This window comes from Mus musculus, chromosome 15 (genome assembly GCF_000001635.26).
Source record: "Mus musculus strain C57BL/6J chromosome 15, GRCm38.p6 C57BL/6J".
NCBI classification, from domain to species: Eukaryota; Metazoa; Chordata; class Mammalia; order Rodentia; family Muridae; genus Mus; species Mus musculus.
The window spans coordinates 88757107-88779313 of NC_000081.6; the positions used below are offsets into that span (position 1 = coordinate 88757107).

Sequence of the window (22207 nt, forward strand, 5' to 3'; positions counted from 1 at the left end):
TAGCAGAAGAACTCCGCTGCCTGGCGGGCCATCCTTGCCTCTACCCTGCACTTGGCACTGCACTAACTGCTCTCATAGTGGTGTCTTCATAATTTCCTGTCCTCAGAGAATTTTATAATGATGGTAGGGACCTAAATAACTAGAGAAAAGGGCCCTTCCTGTACCTGTGTACATCTTTTGTTCCCATCTATAGACTGAGAAGGCTGAAGCAAGAGGATTATTTGAACGCACAAGTTCAACTTAAAATAAAGAGATCCAATTCACAAGTAGTATTCTGGGGGAAATTATAGACAGCTAAAGGCAGGCTTGTTGCTTTGTGTTCTGTCTCAGTGTGCTCTGAAATGCCTCTGGCACAGTAAAGGGTTTCTCTGAGGGGCTGGTGCTGGTGCCACAGAGTGTGTGGTGCACTCAGGGTCTGGAGCACTCAGGGTCTGGAGCACTCAGGGTCTGCTGCAGCTTCCTGGTCAGCTCTCCAGGGTTGTGTTTTGGGAAGTCACTGGCTACACAGTTTAAATGCCTTGGTGTGAACGAATATGCTGGGACAGTATGTGTCCAACAAGGTGTGAGTTCTGCTTCCAGGCGCCTCCATGTGAGGGCCCAAGTTTTTCTTTCTCTTTTGTACCAAGTTACACTACCAGCATTAGTAAGGCTGTGGTAGGACTATCCTGCTCTACTGCCCTACAAAGGTGCTGTCATGTGATTGATGTAGCCACCTATTCCTTGATCTGGGACCCTTGGCCTGGTGAACCAGCAAACCCAGATTTGCCTTGTTCAACTAATTGCCTTACCTCTGCAGACAGATACTGTGAGCAGCTGAATTTCATCTAAAGCAGTCATCATGGCTGCTTACTGAAGCTCACCTTGTTTTGCTCCACCTGCCAGCTACAGGGATGTAACTCTGTCCACTGTATCATGAAAGCCACGTCTCACATCCTGTGATGGACATTTAAAGACTTCCAGCAACTTTCAGCCGAAACTGTGACTTAGGCCTGTTAGTGTTGACTCCTTATACCACAGAGGGTAGTTGGTGAAGATGCCAGTGTTAAGTTCAGGGGAAACACAGAGCAACCAGAAAAATCCAGGCTTGTGGTATGTGACCCAGAACATTACGGGGACTGAACAGGGACCAAGTGACCTTAGTGTGGGGTGTTTGCTTACTGTGGAATGTGCTTTGTTTCCAAGGTAGCCTTATCAGGGTTTCTGACCATGGTGGAAATAACTCTGGTTCCAGATTTCTGAGGTTTAACTCTTTGCACTTTAATCTTTTTTTTCCCCCTCCCGCCCCTGCACTTTAATCTTAAGTGTTCAGTTTTGGACTTTCCATTTTGGGACAGGCAGCCTTAGTGGTTAGCTGTCATCTCTATCGGCTCAGTGACTCTGTGGCATTTATAGCATTAAGGCTCTTGATGGCAATGCTTCCTTTAGAATGTTAGTTATACAGTACACCCAGTAGGTTAAAGTTGCCCTCTGGTGTAGGCCAGGTCTTAATTAAGGTCTTTGGAACAAAGACACCCCCCCCCCAACCCCCAAACAGGTGTCCCTGATAGCTCTGTGAGGGCTTGTCCCTGTTGAAGACAGAGGTTGGGTCTTTTTTTGTTTTTTTCCATGCTGTGAAGTTACTGAACTACAGAGTTGATGTTCCTAGATGGAACCGTCAGGGTTAACTGTCTCCTGATGGACTTACAAACGTTGGAGGAAACTGTGGGTGTTAGAACTATTCACCTCAAAGACTACTTTTCTTTCCACTCCATTACCAGCACTGATAGTCTAAGAAATGAAATAAAAATCCCTGTAGTCACCCAGCGGATAGTGTGTACATTTCTCATTTGTCTCAAGTAGCTATTTCTTCCAAACCAGAATCTCGTGTCATGGTTAGTATTGTGTCCTGCTTTCTGCCTCTGTGTAGACCTTGTGACCTAGCATTTGGAGACTTGAGTCACTGTAGGTAGCACGTATAGGACACAGTTGCATGGGTGATGGGATATACTTTGGTAGCCAGCCCACAGGAGAGATCACAGCCTGCCCCTCACAACTCCTAGTCAGTGCAGCATATAGTCAGTGTGTAGTTATCAACTCATCCTTGAGGGTAGCAGGCCTGCCTTCCTTGTGGGGAAGGTCATGTGCCTGAAGATTTTCTATGTGCTCTTTATTTGAGGAACATAGTCTTCTAGGTCTAATCAATCCTAGTATGGGGTGGCTAAATAGAAAGGTAAGTGTCATTCTGTAAACCTAACCTCCCCTCCCCTCACCTCCCCTCCCCTCCCCTCCCCTTCTCTCCCCTCCCCTCCCACCTGTGTTAACCATAAAGGGCACTCTGGTGGCTACCGTTGAGAAGTGGCATTTTTAAATGGACTTCATTTAATGTGTTACAGTTTGAATGCGAAGAAGGAAAAGCTAATGCTCCCAGTTCCCCATGTTGGATGTAGTCAGGGAGTCAAAGCATTTGAGTTGACAGTGGGTGGCTGGGGTGGAAGTCTCTGAGTGGCCCCACTGTGCAGAGAGTATCATCCTCACTGGCTGCTTGTGAACAGCAAAGCTTTACATGGAAAGGGACGTTTTTCTCCCAAATCAGAACGTAGGTCTTAAATTTAGACAGTTCCATACCATGCTGTCTAAATTATGGAAAAGATAACCTCTTTAAATTTTGGTGTTGGTGGTGTTTCTTGGGGCAGGAGGGTGAGATAGGGTTTTTCTGTGTAGCCTTGACTATCCTGGAACTTTGTTTGTCTTGAACTCACAAGAGATCTGCCTACCTCTGCCTCCCAAGCACTGGCATTAAAGCTGTGAGCCACTGCCACCCAGCTTCAGAGATTTTGTTTTTGTTTTTCTTAATTGTAATGTGGCCAGTTTTATCCATCTCCTTACAATAGGTATTTTCTGTTTTGCTCTAACTTAAGCACATAAGGACATTTCCTATACTACATCCTTTACTGTTTTGTCTTTGCCTCTGCTGTTGACGTGGACTTCAGTTCTAGAGTGGTACGAGCCATAGGGTAAAGGGTCATAGCTTCCAGAAAGATCTAATGGACTAATAACTTTGTCTACCTTTTTCTTGTTCTGAGATAGTCTTCCTGGGTTTCCCAAGTTGTTCCTAACATTCTTTAAGTGATTGTTCTGCTTCGGTTTGCCCATAGCTAGGGTGTAAGTATGTGTCACCATGCTGGCAAGAGGTTTGTTTTGGTTCTAAGCTCTGCCTCAGAATCTGGTGATGGCCTTCTGTTGGCAGAACCCTATAGAGAGAGCATGGTACCAGAGTCATAGCCAGACTTGTCTCTTATAGCGGACAGCTGCAGACAACTCATTAACCCATTGGTCACATGAATGTTATTAAGCCATTCATTAGTGCAAGGTCCTCATCACCTCTCAGGGACCACCTGATCTCACTTTCTATCTATCTATTTATTTATTTATTTAATGTCTGAGTGCTCAGTGTGCATGTACATCTGCATCTCAGAAGAGGGCGTCAGATCCCATTCTAGGTAATTATGAGCCACCATGTGGTTGCTGGGAATTGAACTCAGGACCTCTGGAAGAGTGTCAGGGCTCTTAACCACTGAGCCATTTCTCCAGCCCCCTGGTCTCACTTCTTCTTTTTCTTTTTTTTTAATTTATTATATGTAAGTACACTGTAGCTGTCTTCAGACACTCCAGAAGAGGGAGCCAGATCTCGTTACGGATGGTTGTGAGCCACCATGTGGTTGCTGGGATTTGAACTCCGGATCTTCGGAAGAGCAGTCGGGTGCTCTTACCCACTGAGCCATCTCACCAGCCCCTGGTCTCAGTTCTTAATAAACATAATGAGGAATAGATTCCAACATGAGTGTTGGTATACAAGAGTAACCATCATGATCTGAACAAGGACACCACAATAGCCATGCTAACACTAATAGGGAAGGGAGAAAGGTCACTAGGCCTTAAAAGAACTATGGAAAATTAAAGACTGCTGAGAGCTGGATAAATAATCTTCTTCAGAGAAGAGTACACCAGTTGATTATCTAATACTAAACAGTCAGCCCTCAAAACAGATACATACAAATTAACACCCCTCTCCTCCCCCACACATAAAAGAAGAGGGCTTAGGCGCTGGAGAGATGTCTCAAAGGTTAAGAGCACTGGCTGCTCTTGCAGAGAGGGGACTTGGGATCAATTCCCAGGACCTAAATAGTGGTTCATAGCCTTCTGTAATTCTAGTCCCAGTGTGTCTAATAACCTTCTTCTGGACTCCATGGGAACCAGGCATGCACGGGGTACACAGATATACAAGCAGGCAAAACACTTATACACTTAAAAATCAATCAATTAATAACAACTTTTAAAAAGAAAAAGGTCATGAATTTGAGAGCATATGGGGGGTGGTTGTACATTGGAGTTGTTGAAGAAGGAAAGAAGGGAAGGGACGTAATTATGTTCTAATCTCCCCCATCCCCACCCTTTTTTTCCCCTTGAGACAGGGCCTCTCTTTGTGTAGTTCTGATTATCCTGGAATTTACTGTGTAGACCAGGCTGGCTTCAAATCCACAGAGATCCACCTGCTTCTGCCTCCTGAGTTCTGGGACTAAATGTATGCACCACTGTGCCTGGCTTAATCTTCACACGCACACACACACACACACATACACCCCACCAACATGCTCAGCTTATCTTATCATGCGCACACAGACATGCATACGCACATGAGTTAAATATATGTTGGCATATATATGTATGCTAAAAATACAAAATTTTAAAAAGATAAAGCAGTGTCCCTCCCACACTGATTTAGAAGAGCCTGTCTCAGTGCTGTACAGTGTTGCTACCAGTTTCTTGGGGACCATTGCTTCAATAGTTCCATAGCCTAACGGAGGGTAACAAGTGTTTCTTTAGAATATCTTCATTCTTGCCATGATAGCTACATTCCTTACTTGTTGTTTTCATACCTGTCTCATGGTGGAATATGCCTGTGATTGAAATTGTTATAAATACAGTGTAAGTAGTATCCACAGTTGGGGTGTCAGGTACCCCTGTGTAAGAACCATTTCTCCAAAACAACTTTTCTTTTGTCTTTCTTTTTTTTCTTTTGAGGAGGTACCTCACTGCACAGCCATGACATGGCTGGTTTAGAACTTGCTGTGTAGAATAAGCTGCCTTAGAACTCCATCTGCTTCGACCTTTCAAGTGCTGGGTTTAAAGGCATGACCACTGTGCCTAGCTTCTGCGATGTGGCTGTACACACTTTTGGAGGTGGTTCCTTTTGATGTTCGCTTTGGAATAGGGTTTCTATATGGGGCTTAGGCTGACCTCAGACTTGAGATTCTGTTTCAGGCCCTAAGAGTGCTGAGATTCTAGGCAAGCAGCATCATGCTCAGCAGACTTTATTCTGACATCTTCCCTACCTTGTTTATCAAAAATACTCTGAAAACATCACTGCTTAACCATCCAGGGGTTTTATTTCAGCTCCCCCTCATTGGCAGGTTGAGGTCTGTCCTGGTTGGTCTCATCTGTTCCCGTTTAGTAGGGCAAGGAGTATGTGACTGAGATTGATGTCAGTGACTTAGTACCAAAAACTTTTCCATGTTCAGTTTTCAGCAACTAAGAGGTTTAACATTTAGGAGTCCATTTTTCTCCTTAAATTCTGGCTGCCCTGTGGGTGATGTTCTGTTATCTCAAAAATAGCCACGCAGGGGCTGGTGAGATGTCTCAGCTAATAAGGAACTTTGCTGGAACCCACATGGTGGAGGAGAGAACTGCCTCCTGGAAGTTGTCTTCTGACTTTCATACATATTCACAATATAAGAAATACAAACATCTTTTTTAAGGGGCCAGTGAGACGGCTTGTTAAGGGTGCTTGCCACAAAGTCTGACTGTTGGAGTTCATTCCTAGAAACTGATAGAAGAGAACCAACTCCTCCAAGTTGTCCCCTGACCTACCTATGTGGATGCGTGTGTGCACATGCAAATAAGTGTAAAACTAAACTAAAAACACATTGTCAGGTCCGTTTGTTAGAAGTTATACCTCTATAGAAAGTTAACAGACAGCAGTTACAAAGATTTACAAGAACACAACCAGTGAGAGCAAACATTTAAAGAAAACTGGTTTGAAATTAAGTACTATTGGAGATGTGCTTCTTAGAAGGCATCCAATTCCTTTAAAATTATTAGGCAGGGTATGGCATTAGGACAGGTCTAATTCTCTTTCTTAGCCAAGTCAACAATTAAGAATACATGAACAGGCCTGGGAAAGGTTAGCATCACTGAGAATTCTAGTTTGGAGGATAACAGCAGCTTTGTAAAATAGTGTCTTAAGCTTTGAGACTTCTATAACACACTTCAGCCAGCAGAACTGTTCAGAAGTGGTCTGTATAGTAACTGGGCTCCTTTTGAAGCAAAATTTGGAACCTTTGGCCCAGTATGTTGTTGATAAGTCTATAGCACTGACAGAACTTGAAATATTAGACCTTATAAGTTTAGGGAACAGAGCTAGTTGCTGCAGACAGACTGATTGTGGTGTGCAGGGTGTCTCATGTGCACAGTAACAAAATATCGAGGCAAACTTCTGATAGCAGAGTTGGAAGATTTGTTTTTTGTTTTTTTGGTTTTTTTTTTGTTTGTTTTGTTTTGTTTTCTCATCTCAGTGGTACTAAAGTAAAATATGGGAAGGTCAAGGGCTGGAGAGATGGCTCAGTGGATAAGAGCACTGACTGCTCTTCTGAAGGTCCTGAGTTCAAATCCCAGCAACCACATGGTGGCTTACAACCATCCGTAATGAGACCTGACACCCTCTTCTAGAGTGTCTGAAGACAGCTACTTATGTATAATAATAAATAAATCTTGGTGCTAGAGTGAGTAGAAGCAGAGATCCTGAAAATTCAATTCCCAACAACTACATGAAGGCTCACAACCATCTGTACAGCTACAGTGTACTCACATACATAAATAAATCTTTAAAACAAAAAATGGGAGCTGGGCGGGGGTGGCGCACGCCTTTAATCCCAGCCCTTGGGAGGCAGAGGCAGGCGGATTTCTGAGTTCGAGCCCAGCCTGGTCTACAGAGTCCCAGAACAGTCAGGGCTACACAGAGAAATCCTGTCTCAAAAAAACCAGGAAAAAAAAAAGGGTTGAAAGAATTTCATTAGTTGTAGTATATTTTGTATACAAAAGAACATATGTGGTCACTTTTTTTGTTTGTTTTTGTTTTTTTCAAGACAGAGTTTCTCTGTGTAGCCCTGGCTGTCCTGGAACTCACTCTATAGACCAGGCTGGCCTCAAACTCAGAAATCCGCCTGCCTCTGCCTCCTGAGTGCTAGGATTAAAGGCGTGTACCACCAGGCGAGGCCAGCCTGGTCTATAGAGTGAGTTCCAGGACAGCCAGGGCTATACAGAGAAACCCTGTCTCGAAAACAAACAAACAAACAAAAAAAAGTTATATTTTGTTAGCTCTGCAGCGTGTGTGTCTGTCCTTTTGTCTGTCTGTCTGTCTGTGTGTCTGCCAAGGAGGACCTTGTTTTTCCTCAGTTGTTCTCATTCCTTTTTTTTTCCCCCTTTTTTCTTTAAGTAGGCTCTCTCCCTGAACCCAACCCTGTCAATTTGGCTAGTCTGGCTCATGAATAAGCCTCAGAAATATAATATGTATCTCACCGGTCCCCATACTCCCCCATAGTATATAATATATATCTCACTGGCCCCTATACCCCCCATAGTCTATAATATGTATCTCACCAACCCCCATACTCCCCCATAGTATATAATATATATCTCACCAGCTCCCATATCCCCCCATAGTATATAATATATATCTCACCAGCTCCCATATCCCCCCATAGTATGCATTGCTCTGCCCAGCTTTTTGCATGGGTTCTAGAAATGAAATTTCAGATCCTCATGTTTGTATGGCAGACCCTTTACCAAAGGAGCCATCTCCCAGCTTGCAAATGTTTACATAATATATAAAGTTCAGATTCACAGCTCCATACATATCTAATCATAGATAAATATGGTATTATATATACCATATTCACATTAAATATACCAATTCATATAAGACTAGTTGCTTTTAAGTGTCATTTAAATGCTTAAAGCCAGGCTTAGCAGCACATGCCTTTAATCCCAGCACTAGGGAGGTACAGTCAGGCAGATCTCTGGCATGTTCTAGAGTGAGTTCCAGGACTGCCAGGACTAGACAGAGAAAGGTCATCTAAACAAACAAATAAACAAACAAACATAAAGCTATAGAGATAGGAGCTAGAGAGATGGCTCATCAAGTAAGAACACTAGCTGTTCTTTCAGAGGACCCAGGTTTAATTCACAGCACTCACCTGGCAGCTCACAACTGTCTGTAACTCCAGTTTCAGTGGATCCAACACCTCACACAGACATACATGGAGGTAAAACACCAATGACCATAAAATAGAAATAAAATACTAAGTTTAAAAAGAAAAAAGAAAAAAACAAAAAACCGGGCAGTGGTGGCGCACACCTTTAAACCCAGAGGAGGCAGAGGCAGGCAGATTTCTGAGTTTGAGGCCAGCCCGGTATACAGAGTGAGTTCCAGGACAGCCATCCAGGTCTACATAGAGAAACCCTGTCTCAAAAAGCAAAAACAACAACCACAAAAAACACTATAGAGATAGCTCTGCTGTTAAGAGAATGTACTGCTTTCGTAAATAACTTGTGACTTCAGCTCCCTTCACCAGGGCAGGCTTTTTAGAGTTGCCTGCAATTCCAGCTGCTGGGGATCTGATGCTATCTTCTGGCCACCATGCTCTACTCCACTCACATGCACATGCCCCATATAGGGACACACACACACAACACGGGGCTAAAAAATAACTCCTGGGTGTGAAGGCACATGCTTTTAATCCCAGTACAGATGCTTCAAAGACAGCCTGGTTGGTCAATAAATGGGAATTCCAGGGGTCAGGGCTACATAGTAAGACCCTGTCCAAAACTAAATAAGTAAAATAAAATATTTAATATAAACAGATACTTAGCTGAACCTTGATTTTGTAAAGAAATGTATCTAAGTAGTTCTTTATGGCGCACGCCTTTAATCCCAGCACTTGGCAGGCAGAGGCAGGCGGATTTCTGAGTTTGAGGACAGCCAGGGCTACACAGAGAAACCCTGTCTCAAAAAACAAAAAAACAAAGCAGAAAATGGTGCTGGTGTGGTAGCTCAGTGGTTAAGAGTATTGGCTGTTTTTCCAGAGGACTGGGTTCAAGCCCTAGCATCCACATGTGATTTCATCCCCAGAGGATCCAGTGCTCTCTTCTGGCCTCTGGGGGCACTGCACACATATGGTGCACAGACATATATTCAGGCAAAACACCCATGCACACAAAATAATTGTTTTAAATACTTGCAGAAAACAGGCAGGTTTTTTTGTTTGTTTTGTTTTTTTGTTTTTTCGAGACAGGGTTTCTCTGTATAGCCCTGGCTGTCCTGGAACTCACTTTGTAGACCAGGCTGGCCTTGAACTCAGAAATCCACCTGCCTCTGCCTCCTGAGTGCTGGGACTAAAGGCGTGTGGCACCACCACCCGGCTCAGCAGTTATTTATAATATATAAAGTCTGGATGATTTTCTTTTTTTTTTTTTTTTTTTTTTTAAAGATTTATTTATTTATTATATGTAAGTACACTGTAGCTGTCTTCAGACACTCCAGAAGAGGGCGCCAGATCTCGTTACGGATGGTTGTGAGCCACCATGTGGTTGCTGGGATTTGAACTCCAGACCTTCGGAAGAGCAGTCGGGTGCTCTTACCCACTGAGCCATCTCACCAGCCCGATGATTTTCAACATATATACAAGTTATTAAGATATGCAATCTCATAATATTACAATGTTTTGTTGTATTATTATGTAATATTACAACAAAATACTATTTGTTAGCAATTTTCCCAAAATTATTCCATCTCTTCATTGACATGTATACACATATACATATATTTCTATGGACCACAGTATTTACATACAAATTAATCCAAAAATTAATTTTAAAATATTTCATTTTAAGTATGCTTAATAAAACATATAAAATATTTTAGATTATTGAAATAATATTCCCCAAGAAATTAGAATTTCCCCCAGTAATTTCATGCTGGAAGAAGTAAAAGCTGAGGTCTGTCCCAGCACCTGGAAAGCAGAGGCAGGCGGATTTCTGAGTTCGAGGCCAGCCTGGTATAAAGTGAGTTCCAGGACAGCCAAGGCTACACAGAGAAACCCTGTCTCGAAAAAACTAAACTAAACTAAAAATTAAAAAGGGGGGGGGGCTGGTGAGATGGCTCAGTGGTTAAGAGCGCCGACTGCTCTTCCAAAGGTCCTGAGTTCAAATCCCAGCAACCACATGGTGGCTCACAACAATCCGTAATGAAATCTGATGCCCTCTTCTGGAGTATCTGAGGACAGCTACAGTGTACTTACATATAATAAATAAATAAAACTTAAAATTAAAAAAAAAAAAAAAAAAAGGAAAGGTCTGGTGCCAACAAACAAAAGCAATCTGTCTCCAAGAGTCTATAGCACAGTTCTGACTTGCTGAACCACCTTGCAGGAGAGTGGAGCCTATATAATGGCAACTCAGTGATGGGTAGGTCCACATGTTCACTAGGACTTAGTTATGTGTATCTCTTTGCTTTCCACATAAACCTTAGCCTCCTGTCAGGAGCCCAGAGATGGATTGGGGTGGGGGGTGTTGTCCTGGTCACTGGACCTCTTATTTGTTCCTTTCCCCAATGGGTCCTTAAGTCTCTCTCTGCTTTTTACTGTTGTGTTTAGTTGGCCTGTTGTGACAGGTGGCTAAGCTTAGGTTGTTAGGATTGACAGGGGCCAGGTTCTGATCCTAACAACTCTGGTAACAACTTGAGTCATGGGCAGGAGAAAAAGACATATTTGTCTATCAGCCACATCAGCAGGTGGACTCCAGAAGGAAAGAGCAAGCAGTGTCACACAGCTGTGGGGACAGTTTATTCCAGAGATGCATCTTCCCATCTCAGCCAGCACTGGGTGCTGTCTAACTCTACTGTGTGAAGCAGGGAATGAGTGAGTTCCTCCCAGATCAGTGCACCTCATAGTTTGCCTTGTTAGCTTAGACTCCCTTGACTTGTCTGGGCTCTTCCTGAGCCCTCTCAGCAACTGCCACTTGGAGACTGAATGGCTTTATCTTTTTTTGAGTCCCTTGGAGCCACTGCTTATTTAGCTGGTGTATTATTTCTATGACAGGCCTTTTCAGTTTGGAACAACTTTTGAGAAAATTTGGAGTTCTGTTGAATGACTTGGGATAGTATCTGTCAAGTGAAAGGAAACATGGGAATTAGTCTTTTGGGGTTCTACTGAACCATTTGGAACAGATGAGCAGGGTGCTGAAGAAATCTCTACTGTGATTTATATAACCACAGAAAATACTGCCAGTATAGTCTTGATGCTCCTAAGGAGAACTCAAGTTAACCAGTCTCTTGTAACTTACTATGGGAAAAACTTAATTGGCCCAGAGAGTTCCAGAAAATAACTGGGCAGCAAATCCTTGCCCACTTCCTCTCCCATTTTCTGAAACTTGTCACACACTGAAATCACTGTTGCTAGCATGCCTGATTTAGTGCAGTTCTGAGTGCAGGAGAGCATGTGGGAATGATTTCTGGACTATGTTAATATATAAGACCTTTTGCCTCTGTTTGTTTTCCTCTCCCTTAGAAAATAATTAACAGCTAACTATAGATTTGGGGAACTGCAGAAAACTGGCTAGGTCGGACTTTACCAGAGACAGGCCTAACTCAAATATTAACAGAAATGTTAATTTTCAGCTTTCTTCCAGGTGGGATAGTTTGAGTCTGGTGCTTTCAAATGTTAATTCTGGAAACTGAGGCTGAGAAATAACCTGTTCCAAGATTCCAAAGATATAAATGCTCTTCTAAAACAGTTATTTTAGAGTCAACAAACATCTAAAATACTTTTTAAAAAACATTCATTGGCACCAAGATAAAAGCTTCAGTAAGCTATAAAATATATAGTACTGGTTATAGAGATTTCGAGTAAGATTTTCTTCCAAAACAGATTCTGCAAAGAAACTGAGTTTTGTTTATTTTCTAAGAGTGAAGACTAACAGAAAATTAGGCTATAAAAATGCCCGTGAGGTGGGTTAGCAGTTAATACCTAGTGCTTGCTGCCAAACTTCACAACTTGAGTTCTATTCCCTATCCTCAACCATAGGATAAAAGGAGAAAAACAACTCCCACAAGTTGTCCTCTGACCTTAACAAGTACTGTGTGCTCCCACACATGCATACAAATAATAAAAATTTTAATGCTTTTTTGCTCAATGCACAAAACATTTGTACTTCCTGGCAGGACAGTTGGAACATCACCTTTATAGAAACAAGAAGGGCATATATATCCTGTATATTCTACCTTACCCTTGAGACATCAGTCTTAATGCTGCAGTGCCACAGGGTTCTGTTGCTGTGTGTGTATATGTGTATTACATGTACCATTATTATACATGCGCAGTTTCACATATGCATTCTTTTTAACAGTTGTTGTATATGAGTATGAATGTGTCACTGTACATGTGGACGTCAGAAAATAACCTCTACCATGTGGATTTCAGGGGTTGAACTCAGGCCATCAGACTTCTTGGAAAATGTCTTTACCTGATGAGCTAATTTGTAGGCCTATGTATTTTTGTTAAGATAAAGTCTCACTTCATAGCCTAGGCTGACCTCAAACTCATGGCAGTCCTCCTGCTTCAGTTTTCCAAGTACTAGGATTACAAATATAGACCACTATACCCTATATGTATATTCCTAAGCTATTTTAAAGTATAGTGCAGATGTTGAAGTTAAATAAAATAGGTGTGTCTCAGTGGGTTGCTATATGATGAGCACATGCATACCTGGCATTTAGACTGGAAAGAACATCCTTTCATTTTCTACTTGGCCTAGACTCATGACCTGCCCTTGAAGTGAAAGTACCCGCTAGCCTGAATTCTATGGCAAGAACTTCCAGATAGGTAGGAGGGTGGGTAGATAGAGATAGTTTGTTTTTATGTTTTTTATGGCTGAATTGATCACCTCTAAGTATTTGTCAAGTTTTAGACTTTTTTTTTTTTGAGACATGGTTTCTCTGTAGCCCTGGTTGTCCTGGAACTCACTCTGTAGACCAGGTTGGCCTCAAACTCAGAAATCCACCTGCCTCTGCCTCCCGAGTGCTAGGATTAAAGGCGTACTCCACCCCCGCCCGGCAATTTTGGACTTTTTAAAAATGACAACTCATTCTTGTGCAGGTTGTATCCATAGCCTGCCTCCTGTGGTAGCTGCCCCTTGTCTTTCTTCCAGTCTAGATTATGCTGTAGGCATTCCTCTGAGCTTTACTCTTCCTCGTGTTTTCTGGCTTTTTGTAAATCGGTAGGTATATTTAGAGGCCTGATCAAATTAGAATTGGACTTCACACAAGTTTCTTTTTCACAGGTGTTTCGTTGGTTCAAGTTCAAGAAGAATCTCACAGAGTTGGAGAGGTGTAAGATTGTTCTGTTCCCAGTACCCATAGCAAGCAGCTCGCAAGCAGCCAACCACCTGTAGCTCCAGTCCAAAGGGTCTGATATCTGCACAGACATGTACACATGCCCACACAGAGAGACACTTGAAAAAATAATTAAAGAAGCAATTCAAGAGCCAGGCATAGTGGCATACAGCTGTATTCTTAGCACTCAGGGGGCTGAGGCAGGAGAATCAAAGCTTTGGGGCCAATCGGTGATTCCTAGTAAGACACTGTTGAAACAAAACCAGCAATAAAACAGCCATAGTCCCATGTCTGGGAATCTTATTTTGATTATTAGTGCAGTTATTGGTGTGCACTAAAAGATACCTACAGTCAGACTTCTTTCTTTCCAGGAACTACTACTGCAGTTGTGTTACAGTTCTGACCCAGTTTTCTCAGGTGTCAGCAAGACTTACACAAAGAAAGAACCTCTCCTAGTACCTAAGGTAGCAGCAATTCATGTAGGAAACTAAAGATAGTGATTCTTTGTATCTACCAGTTTACAGAATCATAATTTCCTAATCATCTTTAGGTGTCTGAGATAACCTGAGATTTCTAGGAGTTTCCATCCAAGATTAACTACTACTGTTAATCCCACAGACATGAGGAGAAAGACTACCAACCACAAATTATGACCAAATCAAAGCAAGCTTTATTTATGCACAGCAGAGCGGTATTTAAGATGGCATTTTAGAGATCAGCTCAGAGCCAGTTTCTCGGTCTTCTTTTATAGGGCTTTTCTGCAGGATGGGTTTGTAAGCAAGCAAGCATGGTTACAGAAGCAAGCATGTAAGCAAGCGTGGTTACAGAAGCAAGACCAGCAGCTAAGGAAGCTTAGCTTTTGCTTTGCTTTTTTTTTTTTTTTTTTTTTTTAAGATTTATTTATGTATGTGAGTACATTGTAGCTGTACATATGGTTGTGAGCCTTCATGTGGTTGTTGTGAGTTGCATTTTTTAGGACCTCTGCTCACTTCAGTCAACCCCACTCGCTCAGTCCCTGCTTGCTCCAGCCCAAAGATTTATTTATTTTTATACATAAGTACACTGTAGCTGACTTGAGATGCACCAGAAGAGGACGTCAGATCCCATTACGGATGGTTGTGAGCCACCATGTGATTGCTGGGATTTCGGACCTTCAGAAGAGCAGTCAGTGCTCCTATCCACTGAGTCATCTCATCAGCCCAGGAAATTTTTCTTTACAGAACATTCTATGGCAGTAGGAGTGGGGCATAACCCAATTCCAAGAAACAGAAATTTCAAGTTTTACAGTAAACAGAAATCTAACTGAACAATGAATGGCTCCTGGTTACAAACTGGACTCTGGTTTTTCATCCCCTCCCCAAACCCTAACTTGTCTTATGTGTCCCTGTCAAATCCTTAATAGGGAACTTCCCTTTTTAGCTGCTGTAAGGACTAATGGTGGTGATGAAGGGCAAGATTTTAGCAGTTTCTATCTATCAGAAGACAAAATTTGTGAGGCATGGACTGATGATGATGGGTTGTGAAGAACATTATTGGGAGGATTAAGGGACCTACAAGTGGCTGAAAGAAAGAGTTGTTAACCAGGGGGCTAGTTGGTACCAATCTTTTTCCCCTTCTGGTAGTCTAAATATTTAGTTTGAGATTGTTTCTAATTATTCCTGCCTGCCTGGCATAAAAACAACAGGTTTCTCTTAAGCCTTCCTTGCTTCATAAAGAGCAGATTCAGGCCTTTTGTAAAACTACTTCTGCCAGGGAGTATACCTGATGTTCCATTATGGAGAATGAGCTTTGCAAAGACCCTAAATCTTGCTTCACTTGTTTGTCAGGGTTCTGAATCCCTGGCCTTGCAGGACTAGGGCTGCTGTTCCTGGTGCCACAGATCCTGTGATCTCTGCACCCAATAAGAGTGGAATCAATATGGTGACTGCTCATTTTGGCCAAGAGTGGTCAAGTGCCATGGCTAGATGCAAGTGGCCTGTGTCCTCATAAATATAAGTTTGTGAGAGTCTGTGAGTAAGTGCAAAAAGTGGATGTGTCCCATTATCAATGAGGGAGATTGAGAGACATTGGGTAATGCCTTCTGTATAGGTCCATCATGTATTAGAGTGCGCTGGGAGGAATAGCTGCTGGCTTTTAGTACCTGAGCTAGTAAGGTTCTGAAAATAGTTGCACAGTTGTCCAAATAAGGAGAAGCCAAGTTATCTGGTACTTTTGACATGATGAATACCCTTGTATATCACCTATAATAATTTAGGTTGAGACCAGGAACAAGCCTCAGTAGTGGCTCATGGCAGTGCTGTGAGTTACAGATTGTAAGGCAGTCCTACATAGTAAGGGTCAAGACAGAACCAGCAATCTTGTGTTAGGTTAGATACAGAGTGGTTTAGGGAAGAAAAGGTTGCCATTATCGTGGTCAGGAAAGGCACCTCCATTGGAGGGAGAGTGTGTAGGGGGATGTCTTAGGGGAGATTAGAATAGGCAAGACAGTAGTTGGTAGATCTATGAGGTGTGGGCATGCCAGGGGAACCTGAGGCATTGGGAGAAGGTACATACATATCAGGACTTGTGGGTTTAGTTATCTCAGACTGAACCTATTTTCTTTGGATTGTAAGTGAAGTACCTGGGTCTTTCACAGAGAGATATAACCTGATTCCCCAGGGCTTTTGTGTATCCCAGAATGACTAGGCTAGGGAAACATAGAGGTTCCAGAGTTTAAGTGTGAAAGTTATGGGGCTTCAAGATCCCTGTTTACAATTGGGATTAATCTGTGGGCTTGGGAGAAATGGTAGATTATTTTTGTTGGACTCTTCCCAGGGGGCAATAGATACACAACTTCACAAGGCACAATGATAGGTGTCATCCACCTGGCAGGAATTAGAGTTTAGGTCAAGGCACCTTGTAAGTTTTTCTCCAGTTTTAAATTGCCACAACCTTCCCCAACAGTTCCCAAATGAAGTTTTCATTCTTCAGTTTAGTTCCTTCTCCCCAAAGGGAGAAGTTTGCAGAGATTTGTTTTTAGCGGGGGTTGAAATGTAGTTATTTCTGTGAGAATCCAGCCTGACCTGACCACAGCCTTCTAACTGAAAACTGCCACAGTTGCCTGAGTGATCCTGGTGCTTTTCCCTAAAGCACTTTCTAGCACACTAGAACCAAAACTATGAGGATGTTACATGCAGCTTTGTGAGTGGATGTTGGTGATGTGTGGCTCAGGACTGTGTGGCCTGAAGTCAGTACTAGCTTGAGATAAACAACCTTGGATGGTGTCACTTCTATTGTACTTGCAAGACCCCTTCCTTTGACTGAAATTGTGAGGGCCTTTGATCTTATTGCTGCCCAGGACCACACTTGTGTCAGCTGGTGTCTTGTGTGAACATTTCTTTTGGGCAGTGCAGTGATTTAATGACCCCCATAGACTCGTGTGTTTGAATACTTGTCCTATAGAGAGTAGCACTGTGGATGTGGTCTTGTAGGAAGTGTATCACTCTGACGGTGGGCTTAGAAGTCTCCTATGCTCAAGCTGTGGCACACAGTCTTCTGCTGCCTGTGGATCAGGATGTAGAACTCTGGGCTCTTCCAATACCATGTCTGCCTGCACACTGCCATGCTTCCTGCTGTGGCAATAATGAATTAAATCTCTGATATTAAGCTAGCCCCAAATTAAATATTTTCTTTTATAAGAGTTACTATAGTCATGTCCTTTCACAGCAATAAAACCCTAACTAAGACAGGTAGTGTAGTCGTTTGAGTGAGAACAGCTGCTCTAAGGTTTATGTTTAAATGTTTGAGCTACAGTTGTTGGAACTGTTTGGAAAGATTAGGAAGTGTGATCTCTTTGGTGGGGTTTGTCATGGGGGGCAGGCTTTAAGGTTTCAAAAGCCCATGTCATTTCCAGTAAACTGTATTTCTATCTGCCTTGTGATTGTGGATCAGATGTAAGAATTCAGCTAGTTTTTCAGTGTTGTGCCTGCCTGCTCCAGACCACAAGTCCCCAATTAACTGCCTTTTATATGTTGCCTTGATCATGGTGCCTTTTCATAGCATTAGAAAAGTAACTAAGACAGGTAACATGGCAGTGGGTCTGCTGGATGGCCTGAGTCTGGTTAGCTGCTTTGGAACTGTTAAGCTTCTTCCCAGAGTACTTACCTATCTTCTCTCTGCAGACTATTTGAGAGTTTTGTTGCTCTGTCTTTTTTTTTTTTTTTTTTAAGATTTATTATTGCATGTAAGTACACTGTAGCTGTCTTCAGACACTCCAGAAGAGGGCGCCAGATCTCATTACAGATGGTTGTGAGCCACCATGTGGTTGCTGGGATTTGAACTCAGGACCTTCGGAAGAGCAGTCAGTGCTCTTAATCGCCGAGCCATCTCTCCAGCCCCTGCTCTGTCTTCAAATGGACACTTAAATTTTTATTCTGTCCATCGTAGTGTGTCACATTAATGTATTAGTTTGATTTGTATATATTTCTTTAATTGCTGTTTAATTTTCCAAATCTAGCATTTAGTGTCTTATTTTGCTCAATTTTGTTTTCTATATTAAAAATACATGTGCATAGTTATGTATGAAGTATATATTGTTTTATGTACAGCTGTTTGTAATTGATTTAGGCCATATGTGTAATGAGTACATTTATGCTTTTTCTTTCTTCCTGAGTTGTATTCATTATTCTCTCCTAAACAATATATCCCAACCACAGCATCCCTTCCCTCCATTCCTCCCAGTCCCTCCCCTACCTCCACTCTCCCTCAGATCCAATGCTCTTCCATTTCCCTTCAGAAAAGACAGGGCTCCCCAGTGATACCTACTAAACACAGCACAACAAGATACAATAAGACTTACTGGCAAGGCAACCAGTAAGAGGAAAAGGGTCCCAAGTGCAGGAAAAAAGTCAGAGACACCCCCTCTCCTACTGTCAGGATTCCCACAAAACCCACAGCAACCACTTCATGTATGCAGAGGACCTAGTGCAGACCCATGCAGTCTCCGTGATTGCTGCTTCAGTCTCTGTGAGAACCCTGCATAGTTGATACTGTGGGCCATATTCTCCTAGTGTCCTCACCCTTCTGGATCTTAAAATTCTTCCTCCCCCTCTTCCACAGGGCTCCCCAAACTGCCTAATGTCTGGCTGTGAGTCTCAGCATCTGCTCCCATCAGTTGCTGGATGACACCAATCTATGAGTATAGCAGAATATTGTTATATTGTTAGGAAGCATTTCTTTTTGCTTTTGTCAGTTGTGTTTGGTTCTATCTTATGTCTCTGAGTCATACAGCCTCCAAGCAGTGTCAGGCATGGGTTCCTTCTCTTGGCTTTGGCCTCAAGTTAGTCATCGGTTTGCCACTCTAACAAGCTCTGAGCCACCATTGCCCCAACACATCTTCCAGGCAGGACGGGTATGGTTTGAAGGTTTTGTGGCTGGGTTGGTGTCTTGGTTCCACCAGGTTACTAAAGATGGTCAGTTCAGGCCCAGTGTTTGCCATTACTGTGAATCTTCCTCAGAGTCCCTTCATTTGAGTTCCAGAAGTTTCTACTGCACCAGGCTTCTATATCATCCTAAGTGCCCCTATCTCAGTCATCCCTCCCATTCCTATCTGATCCCCTCCTGTTCCGATCCCTTAGCCAACCTGAAGAATCTATTTCCCATTTCCAAGGAGATTCCACTTTCCCACCCCTCCTGTGTGTGACTATGCTACAGTGTACATGAACAAACATGTAGAAAGCCAGAAGTCAACCCTGGGTGTCATTTCTCAGGAGTTGTCCACATTGGTGTTTTGTTATTTGTTTGATGCAGGGTCTCATTAAACTTGGAGCTTACTGAGTTGACCAGACTGTCTGGCCAACAAGCCCAAGGGACCGGCCTATTTCTGCCCCTCACCCCTCAGCTCTAGGATTACAGGCATACATCATCATACCCAGCCTTTTATTATTGTCACATGCTTGTGTGTGCACACCCACACTTATAAACAAAACCTGTTGTGTTCATTTAGTGTTGCTCATCTGTATATGGGTTTAGAGCTGGCTACTTGGGATTAGGTCACATATTCCTTCTATCAGCAGTCAACAGTTGCCTATGATTTTTCATCTAAGGTAGAGGTCTTGTGAAATTTACCCCCAACCAGGTTGGTATGTCAACTTGTGTTATCATTGTATAGGACTCACTTATGTAACCATATTGAGATTTTATGGGGATAGCTTCCTGGTTTTTTTATAGCACTATCTCAGAGCAGAAGCCCTGCTTCTCTGGCTCTTAGTCATTCTGCCATCTCTCCAATGTTTCTTGAGCCTTCAATGTAGTGGCTGCATTATAGATGTCTCAGTTGGCACTGGGCACCCATGGCCACTTATTCTCTGCAGTCTGACTAGTTTTGTCTTTGTATAATGCTGTCTACTGCAGAAACAAACTTCTTTGTTGAGGAATGAGAATTCCATGTAATCTTTGGGTATAGTATTTAGAATGAGGTTGGGAATAATGCTGGTTTAGGGAAGTAGTGGGAGTAAAATCTCCTTTAGAGTTCTTAGCCTTACAGTCACACATAGCATGCACAGCTAGCTTGGGGTCTGAGTATTAAACTCAGTTCTCATGTTTACACAGCAATATCTTGTATCGCTCCAGCCCCTTGTATATGTTTCCGGGTAGTTAATCTCAATGCTGATTTTTTTTTCTTTTTTTAATGTGGTGCTGAGGATGTTCTACCCATAACTATTTTCCTCAGCCCTTGAGTGATTTCAGCCAATTTTGTTTATGGCATCCATTTTTGAGATTGTCTTCTTTCAGGAAAACTGATAGTTTTGGCCTAAGCTTATTGTCAATATAAAGTCTTGTTCTAAAAACTGCCTGATTTGAAAAAAAGTGATAAGTCAGGGAATTGCCTGGTAGCTTTGAGTGCTGCAAGTTCAGAGGTATCATGCTTAAACCCTTCCCCAAGATGCTCAGTATGGGTCTTAGTAGCCATTCAGACACTGTGCTCAAGAGCCTCTCAGCAGTTTCCCGCCTGCTTGTGCCCAGCAGCGTCTCATGAAGTAAGTTTGTAACAGTGTCTTGGCATTTGTGCTGTTGTGGGATCACCACCGAGAAGCCTGTTCAGAGATGGTTTAAACCAATAGAAAGTCTTAGCCAGCCATGACTACACTGGCTTTTCTTTTTTTTTTTTCCTCGAGACAGGGTTTCTCTGTGTAGTCCTGGCTGTCCTGGAACTCACTCTGTAGACCAGGCTGGCCTCGAACTCAGAAATCTGCCTGCCTCTGCCTCTCAAGTGCTGGGATTAAAGGCGTGCGCCACCACGCCCGGCTACACCAGCTTTTCAAGACCCCACACCCATCCCTTTTCAGGGCGAGCCTTCAAGCACAGAAGCCATGTTGCAGTTAACACATTAACCAGAAGCCCAAAAGCAAACCCAGGCATTTAGAGACTTTCCCAGAAGTGGAGACTTTGATGGATTGATTAGGTCTTTATTTTCAGGTGGTGCTGTCTGCCATTGTTACAGCTAGATGCTACTTACACCATGGAGCTAATTGTGCTAAGGTCTGGGGTCCTGTTTACATTGTTGCCACATGACAGTGTTAGCTTTGGCTGCTTTGTTTTTACATTTGTTTATTTTGTGTTGAGGGTGTAGATGCCAGAAGGTGTGTTTTTTGGGGGGTGGGGGGAGGCAGGTACAGGACATCTTGGAAGAAGAATTGGTTGTCTCTCCCATGTGGATTCTGGGGAGCAAACTTGAATCGCTGGGCTTGGCAGCAAGTGCCTTTACCCACTCAGCAATCTCAGCAGCCCTTGTGTTGCTTTTTAAACTGTTCCACAGACATATATTCTCCTTTGGATTTCAGTCTGAGTTACTCTGTGAATTATTATTTCATAAGAACATTTGGAACTCTTTATATATTCTACTTGAAAGGTAGAATAAATTGATTTCAAGGAATTTAGGATTTAAAGTAACACTGTGTGGTGCCTCTGGTAAACTGAAAGGTAAGACGGGCCTGGAGAGATGGCTCAGCAGTTATGAGCTCTTGTTGTTCCTACAGAAAGCCTGGGATCAGTTCCTGTTCACAATCTTCAGTTATTGCAGTTCAAAGGGATCTTACGATGTACTGTTCTGGCCTCTATATGTGTGTGGTGCACAGATATACATGTGTGCAAAACACTCATACATTTTTTAAATTATTTTTGTCAACAGGGTCTCACTATGCACTGTGATTAACCCTAAGCTTACTGTGTTAACCAGGCAGGCCTCAAACTCATAAAACTCCTCTTGTCCCTGCCTCCTTAATGTTGGGATTGAAGGCATCTGCCATTACACCCAGCAAAAATAAAAAAAAATCTTTATGTTGTTCTTGGTGGCACATACCTCTAATGTCAGCATTTAAGAGACAGAAGTGTGTGACTTTCTTGGAGTTCAAGGCAAGCCTAGTCTACATAATGAGTTTCAGATCTGCCAGAGATACATGATGTCTCAACATAAATAAATAATTAATCTTAAGGAAAAAAATGGGGTGGGGGCTGTGATTGGGATGTAAAGTGAATAAATTAATGGAAAAAACGCAAAGAAGGCTGTAAATTCCTTGTAAAATTCTTCTAGTGTCATCACTGCTTTTCATTCATATTCTCTACTCCTTTAGTGGTAGAATACTGGAATTTAAATTTATATCTTTTGGGGGTTTTGTTTTGTTTTTATGTGAATGGATTACAAAATGTCACTAGCAAGGTTTTTGACTTTAGCTTTCTATCATGGAA

At 42.5% G+C, this 22207-nt stretch overlaps 1 protein-coding gene across 4 annotated transcripts in view; it reads left to right on the top strand.

Annotated features, from left to right (window-relative positions):
- Zbed4 (zinc finger, BED type containing 4) overlaps positions 1 to 22207 on the top strand; it is a 32855-nt gene that overhangs the window by 5445 nt on the left and 5203 nt on the right. The window contains exon 3 of one of the 4 annotated variants that reach the window (XM_006520840.4): positions 13432 to 13478. The exons of the other annotated variants lie outside the window; for them this stretch is intronic. The gene's annotated coding sequence lies outside the window, so the exon portion shown is untranslated. The remainder of the gene's footprint in view (positions 1 to 13431; positions 13479 to 22207) is intronic. 4 annotated transcript variants of the gene reach the window in all.